Source organism: Triticum aestivum, chromosome 3A (assembly GCF_018294505.1).
Source record: "Triticum aestivum cultivar Chinese Spring chromosome 3A, IWGSC CS RefSeq v2.1, whole genome shotgun sequence".
Lineage (NCBI taxonomy): Eukaryota > Viridiplantae > Streptophyta > Magnoliopsida > Poales > Poaceae > Triticum > Triticum aestivum.
The window spans coordinates 130,817,590-130,832,587 of record NC_057800.1 but is presented as its reverse complement, the minus strand read 5'-3'; positions in this window follow the sequence as shown (position 1 = coordinate 130,832,587).

The following is a 14,998-nucleotide window of genomic DNA, read 5'->3' as shown; positions in this document are numbered from 1 at the left end:
GATGTAGTGAATCAATCATTTACTTGTGAGCTTACTAGGACAAGTATGCAGAATTGTAACTGCAGTAAGAGACCGTCCAAAATCCTCCTAGAGTCATGCCATCCAGGGACGGCAAGTCGCCGGCAAGGCAGGCAGCTGGGGGCGAGTAGAGATTGGAAGTGCGCAGAAGAACAGAGGGGAATCAGGGCCCGGGACGACCCAAAATCCCAGGGTGGGCCGGCCCATCGTGGGCACCCTGTAGAGATGCACACCCGAGCGGCGAACATGCATTTTTGAAACTAATTTAGGAACATTTAGCTGACCAATTCAACGACTCTGTTTTAATAATATCAGATTTGTATTTGAACAACTAAGCTTGTTTAGCTTGATGGGTGGAGCAGTGCTATTATGACACGAAGCACGTATTCTGATCTTATAGTGATCATAAAAGGGGGAAACTCTAAGCATATTTTTTTAGCAAAAGAGGGTTTCCCCTCCGATTTCTATTAAAGAAACCACCACAGAACCAACATGATCAATTAAACCGTATTATGACTGTGCCATGGTAGATTAAGCTGCAAACCGGAGAAATGATATTTAGCAGCCATTGTTTGCTTTGAACTAAGAACTAAATTCTAAGAGCTGAAAAGAAAGTAGAGTAACCAAGTTAAGATCTATTTTCTGGTTGAGATCAAAAGGTTGAGGAGATATGAAGTACCACCTCTCTTGCGGCGCCGCGTAGGCATCGGGGGTGCGATGGTTGTTGGTGGCGTTGAAGCAGATCTGCGACGGTAGACGGGTGCATCGGGGGATAAGTCCCATTGCGGTGGAAGAGAAGGTCGTGTGAGGGGCCCCGGCAAAGAGGACGACGGCGCCGATGAAGCAAGAGGACGTGATGCAAGGCTCTTGGTCCATCATCGTGGATGAGAAACGTCCATCTCTAGCAGTGGACGACGTGGTCTTGGATCAATAATATCAGCTAACATACATAAGCCAGGCCGCTGTACTTTTTTTGCTACAACAACATCCTTTTTTAGCCAAGCTACTATAGCATCTTGGCCCTTTCCGATGCGTGCCACTTATGGTCCATCTATACTACTATTATTGCTAAATGCACATTCAGCCCGATTGGCATATTTGTAGGTCTGGCACAGTAATCAAAATAAAATGTCTCCAAGTCTTATCAATTAATACAGACTTGTGCTCAAATAAAATTACAAACCAAAAAACAAAAAACAATTATTACATGATCTCTAAAACAAATGGTTTGATTGATTACATGAACAAACAACACAAAGGTTATTCAACGATGGAAAGAACATTTCACCTATGATTTACCAAGTGGGAATTTAATTTCCTTTTTCTTTCAGGACCTTAACAATGTGGTCAGTCTCAGCTTGCATTGTTTTGAAATCCACCAAATATTTAATGGTTGTCTTGAGTACTGCTTGTGATTGTGCTGTTTGCTTCCTCAACATGTCAACTTCATCTCTAAGTGCAGAAGCAGAATCTCTTTCTACCACTAGTTTAGCCTCTAGAGCATCAGCAGCTGGCAATTCATAATGCACGATTGGGCCGGTGCCATTGCTATGGGATGATACAACATCCATGGGGACCTCGCTCTTTGATCTTGGGCTAACCTGTTTTGCTATTAAAGTTCAGATTGGATTCAGAAAAGTTGAAGTTAGCAAAACATCTCAACTGGGAGTTATGACAGCAAACTAGTTAAACAAACAAGGAATTAAAGAGTTTCAATTGGATGCTGAAAAGTAGTTATTAACATCATTTTAACCCGTTGTTGCAACAGCAAAGCAGTTAAACAAACAAGTAGCTATTTAAGTTCAGGAAAACAGGTAATTCTTAACAGTAAGTATCAAACACATAGATAGGCGCAGTCTATAATAGGATTAACATGCTGTGCCATTATGTAATCAGTAGCAAACTAAATTAAGCCAAGCAACATAATTGAACAATTTTGCAATAAGTGGCTAACTAAAATTCCGAGAAGCAGGTAACTGAACTTACGCTAGTTCTTTGTAAAGGCACAGTGCAACTTCTTTTTCGCTTACAAGGTTGTACGAAGGAGTCCATGGCATCAATTGCTTGGATACGCAGTCCCAATACTTCTTTCTTCCCACACTGCATTGGTAACTCGAATGGTTAATCTGGTAAGATGGTGCGACCTTGATATGTTATATGAGGACGTGTAGTCAGACTAGTTGTAGCCACACACATCACACTAGCTTTTACTGCATATTTCATGCAATTACTTTTGGCATATCGAGATCTAAGCAATCTACAATAGGATGAGAAGACTGGCATCCTTCACATTATTGGCGAACTCAGTTCATAGAAACAAGCAATTCAACCATTCTGTGGGTAAATCAAAAGCGCCACTGGAATATTTTTCACTAACCCAATCATACATGCAAAAAGGGGCGAAGCCACCATAGGGGCTGGTATGGGCGGCCGCCTCGGGTGGCTGGAAAGTGTGCACCTAGTTTGAGTCGTCCAGGTTGGCCCAGGCTAGTTTTGTTCGTCCCAACGCACGAGCAGGCAATGTAAAAAATGAAGAAAAATGTTTCAATTTGGATGGGCCAATAACATAAGTGCAAGGCAGGCCCTATAGCAGGCTCGCGGCCCAAACGAGCGCTTCCTATATTGATCGGCAGCAGGAAAATCCCAATTCATTCGCTCCAGCCTCCAGTATGGTTCGCTCCTAACCTAGCTGCCGCTGGACAGACCGACACAACACTTCCTCACGCCCTCGTTGGAGGGCGGTCGCCGGGCTTCAAGCAAACGGAAGGAGAAGAAGATGAAGATCCAACCCTGGGTGTAGCCTGCGTGGGAGGCAGCGGCGGCAGCACGGGCATGGCATCGAGCTTGCGCAAACGGACAGTCGCAGCTTGCAAGAGTAGTGATGACCCACAAGTGTAGGGACCTTCTTCTTGATAACATCCTCAGGCATACCTGCAAGCTTAAATAATCCACAAACTTCATCCACATAGATTAGGTGCAAATTGGGATGTAATGTTCCGTCACCTGTGAAAGGATTAGCTAGTAGTTTCTCTATCATACCCGAAGGAATTTCAAATTAAACATTTTCAGTAAGTTCAGTAGGTTGAGGAGCAACTCTTTTCTCTACTGGTCGGGGTGAAGATACCCCGAACAAGCCCCTCAAAGGATTATGTTCCATAGTAACAAGTGACCGTGAATTTCAGCACACTATATAAATTTTTCCTTACCAAATTCCACCTACCAAAGGCGCTTCACTCCCCGGCAACGGCACCATAAAAGAGGCTTGATGACCACAAGTGTAGGGGATCTATCGTAGCCTTTTCGATAAGTAAGAGTGTCGAACCCAACGAGGAGCAGAAGGAAATGATAAGCTGTTTTCAGCAAGGTATTTCCTACAAGCACTGAAATTATCGGTAACAGATAGTTTTGTGATAAGTTAATTTGTAACGAGTAACAGGTAATGCAAGTAAATAAGGTGCAACAAGATGGCCCAATCCTTTTTGTAGCAAAGGACAAGCCTGGACAAACTCTTATATAAAGGAAAGCGCTCCCGAGGACACATGGGAATTATCGTCAAGCTAGTTTTCATCACAGTCATATGATTCGCGTTCGGTACTTTGATAATTTGATATGTGGGTGGACCGGTGCTTGGGTACTACCCTTACTTGGACAAGCATCCCACTTATGATTAACCCCTATTGCAAGCATCCGCAACTACAACAGAAGTATTAAGGTAAACCTAACCATAGCATGGAACATATGGATCCAAATCAGCCCCTTATGAAGCAACACATAAACTAAGGTTTAAGCTTCTGTCACTCTAGCAACCCATCATCTACTTATTACTTCCCAATGCCTCCCTCTAGGCCCAAACAATGGTGAAGTGTCATATAGTCGACGTTCACATGACACCACTAGAGGGATGACAACATATATCTCATCAAAATATCGAACGAATACCAAATTCACATGACTACTTATAGCAAGACTTCTCCCATGTCCTCAGGAACAAACGTAACTACTCACAAAGCATATTCATGTTCATAATCAGAGGGGTATTAATATTCATAATGGATCTGAACATATGATCTTCCACCAAGTAAACCAACTAGCATCAACTACAAGGAGTAATCAACACTACTAGCAACCCACATGTACCAATCTGAGGTTTGGATACAAGAGATGAACTAGAGTTTGAGATGAGATGGTGCTGGTGAAGATGTTGATGGAGATTGACCCCCTCCCGATGAGAGGATCGTTGGTGATGACGATGGTGATGATTTCCCCCTCTCAGAGGGAAGTTTCCCCGGCAGAACAGCTCCGCCGGAGCCCTAGATTGGTTCCACCAAGGTTCCGCCTCGTGGCGGCGGAGTTTCATCCCGTAATCTAGCTTATGATTTTTTCCTCGATGAAAGACTCCATATAGCCAAAGATGGGTATCAGAGGGCCACCAGGGGGCCCACGAGGCAGGGGGCGCGCCCCCACCCTCGTGGACGGTGGGTGGCCCCCCTCTGGTACTTCTTTCGCCCAATATTTTTTATATATTCTGAAAATAATTCCCGTGGAGTTTTAGGACTTTTGGAGATGTGCAGAATAGGTATCTAATATTTGCTCCTTTTCCAGCCCAAAATTCCAGCTGCCGACATTCCCCCTCTTCATGTAAACCTTGTAAAATAAGAGAGAAAAGGCATAAGTATTGTGACATAATGTGTAATAATAGCCCATAATGCAATAAATATTGATATAAAAGCATGATGCAAAATGGACGTATCAACTCCCCCAAGCTTAGACCTCGCTTGTCCTCAAGCGAAAGCCAAAATCGAAAAATATGTCCACATGTTTAGAGATAGAGGTGTCAATAAAAAATACGGACATGAGGGCATCATGATCATTCTTAGAATAGCAACATATATATATTGTCATATGATCTCTTATGCTAAAGTAACAATTCATTCACATACTAAAGTATGAATCAGAAACTTCATTGAAAACTAACAAACTGTAATCTCGGTCATTGAAGCAATTGCAATTTATCATAACATAGGAAAGAGTCAATATAAGAGCTTCTCATCGAGTCCACATACTCAACCATCATTTAGTCTTTCACAATTGCTAACACTCACGCGATATTTATGGTTATGAAGTTTTAATCGGACACACAGAAAGATAGGGGATTATAGTTTTGCCTCCCAACTTTTTACCTCAAGGGTAATGTCAACAATAATAGTTCATGAAAACCCACATCCAATTAGCCATATATATCAGGATCTTTCCAACACATTGTGCTTGCCAAAGGATAAAAGGTAAAAAGGAAAGGTGAAGATCACCGTGACTCTTACATGAAGTATAAGACAAGAATAAAAGATAGGCCCTTCGCAGAGGGAAGCAGAGATTGTCATGTGCTTTTATGGTTGGATGCATGAAATCTTAATGCAAAAGAATGTCACTTTATATTTCCACTGGTGATATGGACCTTTATTATGCAGTCCGTCGCTTTTATTTCTTCCAGATCACAAGATTGTATAAAGCTTATTTTCTCCGCACTAATAAATCATACATATTTAGAGAGAAATTGTTATTGCTTGCAACGATGACAACTTACTTGAAGGATATTACTCAATCCATAGGTAGATATGGTGGACTCTCATGGTAAAACTGGGTTTAAGGATATTTGGAAGCACAAGTAGTATCTCTACTTGGTGCAAAGAAATTGGCTAGCATGAGTGGGAAAGGCAAGCTCAACATGTTGGATGATCCATGAAAATATAATTTATCTCAGATGTAAGAAAACATAACTCATTACGTTGTCTTCCTTGTCCAACATCAACTCTTTAGCAAGTCATATTTTACTGAGTGCTCACAATTATAAAAGATGTCCAAGATAGTATATTTATATGTGAAAACCTCTCTTTATTTATTACTTCCTATTAATTGCAACGATGACCAAAACTATGTTTGTCAACTCTCAACATTTTTTATTCATCATACTCTTTATATGTGAGCTCATTACTCTCCATAAGATCCACATGATCCCTTTATTTCTTCTCTTTTATTTTATTCCCTCAAGATTATAGCAAAATAATCAAGCCCTTGACTCAACACTAATCTTTATTATATATAGCCCACGGACTCGATTACATAGAAGGATCATAAAGCTAAACTAAAAACTAGATCATACCAAAACTTTATTCTACTAGATCAAGATATTACCAAAAGGATCGAACTAAGAAAAACGGTAAAGATAATAGTGATGGTGATACGATACCGGGGCACTCCCCCAAGATTGGCAGTTGCCAAGGGGAGTGCCCATAGCCATGTGTTTATGTCTCCTTCTTCGGGGGTGGTGATGTGATATTCTTGGCGATGATGCCCTTCAGGATACGATTCTCTTCCTCGAGCTTATTGACTTGCTGCTTGAGGTCCATTATTTCCTTACGGAGCTTGCCCATTATGGCTAAGGCTCCTTTCACCCAAGGATGTTGCATAGCTGCTAGAGAACAAGTAACACTCTTTTTCATATTTTCATAAGAAAGAAATCTAACATTGGAAGGGATGACCGAGTTTGGAACAACTGAGCTCTGTAGTTCCCCCATCATGAATCTAGCTCGGAAATGAGAAGTAACTTCTTCATCCTCCTCCATGGCATCTATCATTTTCAAGTCAGCCTCCATCTCTTCCTCAGTTGATGGTCCAAAGTGGTCAGCATTGCTGTTTGCTCTTGGCCCCGGTGTCAGATGAGACACCTGACTTTCCCCGATTGACTCTTGAGAAGACATCTTGCTCTAAATCTGCAGCAGAAACAGCTCAAAACAAAGACAGAGGATATTTGCGTGATACAGTGGTCAAAACCTTCGGGAGATTATATAGTGAATTTTTACCGACCAAAAGAAGTATCGTGCAAGAAAACGGAGTCCGGAGAGCACACAAGGTGCCCACGAGGCAGGGGGCGCGCCCAGGGGGGTAGGGCGCAGTAGCGCCCCGAGACCAGGTGTCTTCCAGTTATTCGCTGTTGTTGCCTTGTCTTTGCTTGCGTGTCATGCATCTCTTGTCATGTCATCATCCGCATTGCATCTGCATATTTTCAAAACTTGCATTTGTCCCGGTCTCCTCGTTCTCTCCGTTGTCCGTTCTGAGCCCAACCACACTCGCACGCGCCCGCAGCATGTCCAAAATATTATTTTATAAGTGGCCGCAAAATGTTCTAAGATTGGGTTGAAAGTTGGCGTGTGGTCTTATTTTAGTGTAGATAGACCGCCTGTCAAGTTTCATCGCATTCGGAGTTCGTTTGATAGCCGAACCGTTAAACTATAGCGGCATTATAGCTGGTCTAACGTCGGACGTTTCTGGTCTCCAGAAACGGTTGCCGGGTTGCATTCCCCCTCTCTCTTCTCAGTCCACACACTTGACCTCGTTCGCCTAACCCCTATTTGCACAGTGCCCGCGGCCCTCCTCGCGCGCGCGTCCAAAGCTGTCCCGGACCCGACCCGGACAGTCGTCACCGTTGGATCCGGATCATCCCCAAACATCTACAAAACGTCACCGTTTGCTTATTTGGACTCCCTAGCTATTTCACTCGCGTTTGTCCGATTGCGATCGGAGGGACGAGATAGCCTCTACCCTAAATACCTTTGCTTATAAATAGTAGCCAACCCTAAAATCTAGGGGATTTGTCCCTGCCGCCGCCGCCACACTATCTCCCACCTCGGGATCCTCCTCGAATCCAAAATCCCTCCTTGATTTTTCCAACCGGACCAACCCCCCTCGTCGCCGCCAAATTCAACCCGCAGGCAGCCAGCCACTATGTCCTCCGATCCACCCCTGCCAAGCTGCCATCGCCCTCCTCCTCTCCTTCCATGTCTCCTTTTTTCTCTCGTTCTCTCATGATCTCTCTCTCTCTCTCTCTCTCTCTCTCTCTGTTCTTCACAGGAGCTTCACCTGACTCCATGGCCGACGACCTCCTCAAGCCCTGCGCCACCACGCACCTCCCTGGACCAATTCCGGTCAACCTGCGCCGCCCCCATCCATTCTGGTCGCCTCCATCTTCCCGGAGCGTCAAGTTCGCTGCCGCCACTCCTCTGCATCTCGCCTCCGCCTCCCTTGTTTTCTGCGAGCGCTCGTGGATGAGGGACGAGCCTCTGCCATGGAGCTCGCGTCCCCTCGCATCGCGCCGCCGGTCCCTCTCCAGCCAGGCCGCCCCCTGCTCCTCCCCTGCGCCTGTACGCTCGCAGCGCCGCCCCTGACTCGCTCGATCCAGGCGGGATCGAGGAGCGGGACGAGCCCAGCCACCGTGTGGGCCTCGGCCCAGGGTGAGCAGCCCCCGCAACGCCCTCTGATATTTTTTCCGCTGATTGGGCCAACCAGTTTCAGCCCTTTGTGTTTTTTCCTGCTGCTGCAATTTAGCTATTATCCAAAAAACTGTTGTTTTACAGAAAAGTCCCCAGACAACATGCATATAATAACTCACAAACCGTGCATCGGATTAAAACAAACTTAATATGGAAGTTGCTTAGGATTTTGTCTAGTTTCATAATATGCCACTTTCGTCCATGTTCAAAATGTTTAAAATGTTGTTTGTTTAAACTTGCTTAAATAACTTGCTAAAATGCTTTAATTCATAACTTAATAGTCGCTGCTCGGTTTTAAATGAACTTTATATGTAAATGGGGTAGAAAAATGCATAGTTTATCATGGTGACCTTGCTTTGCATGTTTAACAACATTAAAATTGTGTATAGGGCAGATCAGTATCAAACCTAAAATATGCACATGAGGAGTTTCTGGACTTGTTGTTTTGTTGTTCCGGTCTCATTTAAACTTGCCTGGATAGATAGTTTCATTATGCTTCACCTCTTGCCATGCTAACAACATTTAATATTGTTGATTATTTAAACAAGATCGAACTAAATAAGTCACGTGGTGTTTTGTCAATATGCAACGGAGTTGCATATTGAGCTCCATTTAATTTGTAGGATTGTTTGTGCATTTTGCCATGCCATGCCTCATTAAACCGGACATGCATCATACTTGGTTGCGCATCATGCCATGCTTATGTGTTGATTGTTTACTATGTTGTTTGCTTTCTTTCCGGTGTACTTCTTCTCGGTAATCCGGTAACGTCGTGTTGTGAGGATCCGTTGGCTATGCCCGTTTGTCTTCTTCATGGACTCGTTCTTCTTCCGTGCGGGATCTCAGGCAAGATGACCATACCCTCGAAATCACTTCTATCTTTGCTTGCTAGTTGCTCGCTCTTTTGCTATGCCTATGCTGCGATACCTACCACTTGCTTATCATGCCTCCCATATTGTTAAGTCAAGCCTCTAACCCACCTTGTCCTAGCAAACCGTTGTTTGGCTATGTTATCGCTTTGCTCAGCCCCTCTTTTAGCGTTGTTAGTTGCAGGTGAAGATTGGAGCTTGTTCCTTGTTGGAACATGGATATTTTGTTGGGATATCACAATATCTCTTATTTAATTAATGCATCCATATACTTGGTAAAGGGTGGAAGGCTCGGCCTTATGCCTGGTGTTTTGTTCCACTCTTGCCGCCCTAGTTTTCGTCATATCGGTGTTATGTTCCCGGATTTTGCGTTCCTTTCACGGTTGGGTTATAATGGGAACCCCTTGACAGTTCGCCTTGAATAAAACTCCTCCAGCAAGGCCCAACCTTGGTTTTATCATTTGCACTAACAACCTACCACCTTCCCTTGGGTTCTGCATACTCAAGGGTCATCGTTATTTTAACCCCCCCGGGGCAGTGCTTCTCTAAGTGTTGGTCCGAACTGAGCTACCTGCGGGGCCACCTCGGGGAAACTTGAGGATTGGTTTTACTCATAGCTAGTCTCATCTGAGTGTGCCCTGAGAACAAGATATGTGCAGCTCCTATCGGGATTTGTCAGCACATTCGGGCGGCTTTGCTGGACTTGTTTTACCATTGTCGAGGATGTCTTGTAAACGGGATGTCGAGTCTAATCGGATTGTCTTGGGAGAAGGAATACCCTTCGTTGACCGTGAGAGCTTGTGATGGGCTAAGTTGGGACTCCCCTGCAGGGATTGAACTTTCGAAAGCTGTGCCCGCAGTTATGGGCTGATGGGTATTTGTTAATGTCCGGTTGTAGAAAACCTGAAACTTATCTTAATTAAAAGGCATCAACCGCGTGTGTAGCCATGATGGTCTCTTTCCGGTGGTGTCCGGGAAGAGAACACGGTGTTGGAGTTATGCTTGATCGTAGGTTGTTCTAGGATCACTTCTTGATCATAGTTTCTCGACCGTGCATTGCCTTCTCTTTCGCTCTCATTTGCGTATGTTAGCCACCTTATATGCTAGTCGCTTGCTGCAGCTCCACCTCATACTTTACCCTTCCTATAAGCTTAAATAGTCTTGATCGCGAGGGTGTGAGATTGCTGAGTCCCCGTGACTCACAGATACTTCCAAAACGAGCTTGCAGGTGCCGATGAAATCGTGCAGGTGACGCAACCGAGCTCAAGGAGGAGCTAGTTGAAGATCGTGTTCGTTATGGTGTTCCGTTTCTAGTTGATCAGTAGTGGAGCCCAGTTGGGACGATCAGGGATCTGTGTAGCTTTTGGGGTAGTCTTCTTTTATTTTGGTTCCGTAGTCAGACCTTGATTGTATCTGGATGATGTAATGCTTTATTCATGTATTGTGTGAAGTGGCGATTGTAAGCCAACTATGTATCTCTTTCCCTTATGTATTACATGGGTTGTGTGAAGATTACCTCACTTGCGACATTGCTTTCAATGCGATTATGCCTCTAAGTCGTGCTTCGACATGTGGGAGATATAGCCGCATCGAGGGCGTTACAAGTTGGTAATCAGAGCCTTCCCCGACTTAGGAGCCCCCCGCTTGATCGAATCGCTGGCGTTGTTGAGTCTACAAAAATGTTTTGAGTCTTTTAGGATTATATATATCGAAGAGTAGGATTCTTTTTACTCCTCAGTCCCTTCGTCGCTCTGGTGACGCATCCTGACGTAGAGTTTTGACTCTTCTCTTCTCAAATTTTACTAAAAAAAGATTTAGGATCACGCAGGTATCTTGGAATCGTTCCGATGGTTTTGTGACGAGAACATTGTTCTTGGTGCCCTGACATTTAGGGGTTGTGGCAGTGTCCGGGGAGTTGAGCTCCGAGGTGTTGTCGTCACAATTTTATCGTTGCAGTTCTGGAATACCTGAGTTTCGTCGACATCGAAAATCTCTTTTATGCAGTTGTTGGTGAGATAACCTCGACGCCACCCATTACTGAGGCGGGAGTTCAGGAGTGTTGCCATAACTCGTATAACGGATGCTTTTCGAAGGTTGAGGTAAACGGTTTTCCGAAGGTTTCTTGGTTATGTGTTGATGGATGGATACAGCTGGATGTAGGATTTGCTAGTTTGGATGAGATATTATGCTTCCCCTGTATCCCAACACCTGATTGCTGATACGTCTCCAACGTATGTATAATTTTTGATTGCTCCATGCTATATTATCTACTGTTTTCCTTTATTCCACTTTTATATTACTTCGGACCCCCGGACCCAGCTGGGGCAGAGAGCCGTATTGTATCTCCCTATTTCTGTTTGCTTGGACAGTAATTTTAGCGATCTTTGCCGAGATAATCAACAGAAGTTCAATTTTGGTTCGAGAATCTTCCGTCCAAGATCTACGCTTGTTGGCGCCGTGAGATATCGTCCCTGAATTAGCTTGAGTTTTTGCTTCTTTACCTCATTTCCAGTAAAAGAAGAATCAATCAACGCAGATCATATGTTAATCTATGGTAGGTCCTGACACACAAAGGAAAGCTAAGTAGAAAATTTTAACATAGCATAGTCAAGTGCACCCATGCCAATAGTGTCGGAGTAAATAGCCATGGGTAGCCTAGCCGGCTTTCCCCTGGCCCTCCTGAAGAAATTACGAGCCCGCCGGCTCTCAAGAATTCAAGACATAGGGGCCGCCTTCCCCTTGCTGGCTGCCACCCAGGCCGGCTTTCGGAAGGCAGTCCGACTTTAGCCCTCATGAGAAGGCCGACTCCAAGAAGCCGGCCATGAGAAGGCCGACTCCAAGAAGCCGGCTCCCCATAAAGCGGTCAAGACCGTACCCACAAAGTTTGCACCCACCTAACGGCGGTGCGACGGGGCGTGGCTACAGTAAAGCCTGCCACCCCCGAATCCCGGAGCACGCCTAGCATGGTGCGCCGTATGGGCTGGGCGACCCGTCCGGCGCACCACTGTTGCCATGTTGACCCTGGCATCACCCACGACGGGCCGCCAGCGTGGCCCACAGACGGTGGGCCCCTTTGAGCAGAGAGACGCCCGAAGGCGGCCACGCCTCCAACTAGTCGGCCCAAGACAGAGCCGACTCCCCGCAGCCGGCTTGCCGCCTTCCTCGAAGAGGACGCCCCATTAAGGAGACAAGATGCGGTAAGGCTACAGCGATCGCCTGACAGGCGGCGGTACTGTAGCCGCGCTTGCCACGATGGAGCTCACGTCAACAAGATGAAGCCACAGTAACCAGCCTTCGACCAGGCCCTGGATAGTGGGGCCTGCCTGTCGACCAAGGGGCCGGCAGCCGGCGGGACCCGCCAGTTGGCGGGCCCCAGCAGCCGGCGCAGAAGACGGCGAGCGCAGTTACAGACGGCTGGGCCCGTGCCCAGCCGGATTACCATTGTACCCCCGGGGGGTAGGCCTATATAAACCCCCCGGAGCACCCATGCAAAGGGTTGGACCCTTAGCTAATTCTAGACACAAAAATCAAGGAGAAGAAGCAGGCTAGCCGTGCCCTTCTTCCTCCTTCCCCCCAAAACAGCTCAAGGAGCGTTGTGTAGCCACTTGATTCATCTAGTGAACATGCCGAGACCCCGCAGAGCAGCAGTAGGGGTGTTATCTCCACGGAGAGCCCCGAAGCTGGGTAAGATCCGCCGGCGTGCATGTCTTCGCCTTATCCCGTTTCCAGGCACCGGCGATGTCTTACTGGCTCCCACAATGATAAGCCACCCGTTGGCATATGTCGCACCTACCACCCGACATTTGGCGCCCACCGTGGGGCCAGGTGCACCGTCGTCCGGAGACCTGTTCTGGACGGGAACCTTATTCCTCCCCCGCGAGCGTAGCCAGCCCGGCACGCTCGATGGCGCTTGCCACGACGCGCTGCAAGGCGTCACCAGCATCCGCGCGGCAGGCGGCCTCGCCGATCTCCTCGACAAAACTCTCATCTCCGACGAGCTCGCCTCTGATGCGGGCACCGACCACCTCGCCAACCTTCTCGGCCAGCTCCATGTCTCCAGCGAGCCCGCTGCGGACCTGGAGTCGGTTCGCTCCACCGACCCGATGCCTGGCGACTCCGACACGGCCTCCTACGACACCTTCCCCACCAACGTCGCGATCTACAATGACCCGCTTCCTCGAACCGACGACTGCGATGTTGTCACCGCCGAAGTGATGGTTGTCGGCCACGGCGGCCTGACCGACGAGAGCGCCCACGACGCCTCACGCGCGGCGGCCCACGACTTGTCCGCTCCCCTCCCGGCTGATGCCAACGACGAAGCACTGGAAGCATGCCGCCTCGCCCTCCTCGCTGAGGGCCGGAGGCTGGCCTCCGTAAGACGCCTCACTAAGGCCTACCAGCGCGAAGCTGACCGCGCCGCCTTCGGCACGCCGGCCCGGGGCGGGCCAAGCCGGGCTGGCCTTGTCAAGCAACGCGGCGCCGTCATCGCCGACACGCTGGGAGTCGACCGCCCGGTCTATGCCACGCCGCTCGAGAACTTGCGTGCCGCCCAGGCGGCCAAAGACGAGTTGGATGGCTTGGAGGCCGAAGACCTCCCCCACATGACCCGGCGCATCAGCAACTGATCGACGCAGCCGCGCAGCGGCACGAAGCAGAGGCCCGCGCGGGAAGCCCTCCCCCGCGCCGAGATCACGGCGCGACGTCCCGGACGCCGACTACGAGCAATACCCGCGCGCGACGCGAGAAGGAGCCGGCTACCAGCCGTAGCCGGACCCGGATCTCCATCGAGCGAGACGCGGACGGTCATCCCCGAGCCATGGAATGGCGAGGCGACCCGCCTCCGCCTCCGCCCCGTGGAGAGAGATATCCCGCCTCGCCGCCAGTGGCGCACCCGACTCTCAGCGGCCGGCTAGGCCGCCGTGAAGGAATCGGCGAAAGTGACGCCCGCCATCGGATCGACCGCGTGGCGCGATCCCTGGCGTTGGAAGAAGAAGACGATGTCGGCCCGCCTTGTTTCGGCCCCCGCATCCGCGACGAGCCCTTTCCCAAAGGGTTCTCGCTCCCAAGAGACACGCCCAAGTACAACGGCTTCGTAAAGCCGGAAGATTGGTTGATAGACTACACCACGGCGGTTAGCATAGCCAATGGCAACCGGCGCGTTGCCGTGAAGTACGTGCCCCTCATGCTGCAAGGCACGGCGCGGACCTAGCTCAACAGCCTCAAGCCGCGTAGCATCAACAGCTGGCTAGATTTCACAGAAGCCTTCATCCGCAACTTCACCAGCACCTACAAGCGGGCTCCCAAGCCCAGACAGCTCTCCTTGTGCGTACAAGGCCCCGCCGAGTCCACTCGCGCTTACCTCACGCGTTGGGCCGAGCTCCGCAACTCCTGCGAAGGGGTGCACGAGGTGCAAGCCATAGAATACTTCACAGCCGGATGCCGAGAAGGCACCCTCCTCAAGCACAAGCTCCTCTGCGACGAGCCGGCTACCCTCGTCGAACTTCTAGACATAGCGGATAAGTACACCACCGCCGACTCCTTGATGAAGACCAAGCTTCGGGTAGACGCGTCCGGAAAGGTACTCAACCCGGCGCCCAAGACGCCGGCTGGGGATTCCGACCGACACCCCAACTCGAACGACCACAAGCGCAAGGGCCCCGCGCCCCCTCCCGCCAGTCGACAGGTGGCCACAGTCGAAGACGCGCCGCCTGAAGAACGACCGGCGCCCAAGAAACCCAAGGGCGGCAGGCCGGCTTGGCAGCCCGCTTTCTCCTACGAGCAAACTCT